The sequence below is a fragment of the Apteryx rowi genome, unplaced genomic scaffold (genome assembly GCF_003343035.1).
Source record: "Apteryx rowi isolate R43461 unplaced genomic scaffold, aptRow1 scaffold_89, whole genome shotgun sequence".
In the NCBI taxonomy this organism is placed as follows: Eukaryota; Metazoa; Chordata; class Aves; order Apterygiformes; family Apterygidae; genus Apteryx; species Apteryx rowi.
The window spans coordinates 1104453-1106236 of NW_020451193.1; positions in this window are offsets into that span (position 1 = coordinate 1104453).

Consider the following 1784-nt stretch of genomic DNA (forward strand, 5'->3'; position numbering starts at 1 on the left):
AAAAGTTTACCTGGCCTGAACATTGCCCTAAGTGCAAGGCAACTCACATTTGTGAAATACCAGCAAAAGCTTTTATCGGTCCGTTGACTGAAATGGATTTATGCCCATTTAAACTTTGTATGCTATTGGCCTAGTGATCACACTGAGCTTTGGAGGTAAAGGTGTTATAGAATACAAACCCATATAACCAGCATGATAGATTGTAAGCTGTAGTCATTAGAAGAGGAAAAAGTCTAGTCAAAACAATGTAAGGAGTGTTATTGCAGAGAGACTGATAAGGCTCTCTTCCGTCAGAAAGGGATGTGACAGCATACAGAAGAATTCATTCACATCTAGGAAAAGGAAAATGTTTGTCCTGCAACAACTCTTCATCATTGCTACATATTAAGAACAAATGTCACCCTCTTCACGGCTTTCCCCGGAACAGCTAAATAAACTGGATATATTTATAGTCTGTTGAAGGATACAAACACTGTTTAAAGTGCAGTTGGTGATTCATGGAAAACTGATAAACATTAATTTCAAAAACAATGGTGCTCAGCGCTTGCATTGTACTCCCTGTAGCTGCTGTTTCTTGTATCTTACAAGTTAGTCATATATCTTGAAACACCCAGGGATGTTCCCTGTGGTATGGCTGTTTGTCATGAACATTATTCTTTTTAAATGTCTCTTTTTGTTTTCTTAATATTGTACTTAATATGCCTGTACCATAATACTTCTGTCTCTAAAAGATTAATTTGTAGTAGTTGCCACTGAGATGCTAGTAGATGAGCACCATCATGACAAAAATCACTACTATTATAAGTGACACCTGGCTTGGCAGCTTTACAGAACTTTAAAAACTGACATGGCTTGAAAATAATTTTTTTAACCCTAGACTGGTCCTTTGGTATTATAGTTGAGGACTCTTGCTTTTTGCTGCCTGTGCTCCGTCTGCCTTGAATAAACATAAGATTCCAGAACTGACAAACCAGAATCTTTCCTGAGCACTTAACTTCATATGAAAGAGGTTGTTATTTTTCACTTGAACTCATTTCCTGAAACATTATATAACTTTCTTTGAGCAAGGGTAAAAACCTAAACACAGTTGGTACTAATCTTGTTTCTAAATTAAAACAATAAGGAGCTAGGCCCTACAATATAAGATGGGGAAATTATAAGCTGTAGTTCTTGATTTAGATCATAATTTTATCCGCTAAATTTTTAAGGCTTGTCACTACTGTACTGCTCTGAATAAGTGATCACAGCTGGGAAAACTTTTTCTAAATCCCTGAGTTTGGGGGGACTTCTGTTGCTATTTCCAAAAGTGAAAAAAAAAATTGGCAAGTGTGCAGTGATGAGGCTCATGTGGGACTAGAGCCGCCTTTCTCTGCGTGCCCTGCCCAGAAAGCCTGGAGTTTGCATCTCCCTCTGGCTGGCAGAGGATGGCCTCTGCAGAGGAGCGCAGCAGGAGCCAGTGACTGACCAAATGGGCTTTCAGGTGCCTTTTGTTAGCATGTTCTTCTCTGTAGTAAAAGATCTCCTTTCTGATTCTAGAAAAGTTTTTGGACACTCTTTCCCCACATGCTAACCAAGTGCTCCTTGCCTTCGCACACAATGCCTGCAAACAAAAGGTATATTATGGCCTTGGATGAATTTTTCGATTTACTGAATGTTCTTAATGTTTCTTTTGGATCAGCCCTAAGAAATTCTCTTCCTAGAAAACCTTTAACCAGTTCCCTGTTAACAGTAAGTTGTATGTAGCCAGTATAATCATATCTAGACTGCATACATTTTTCTTGTTG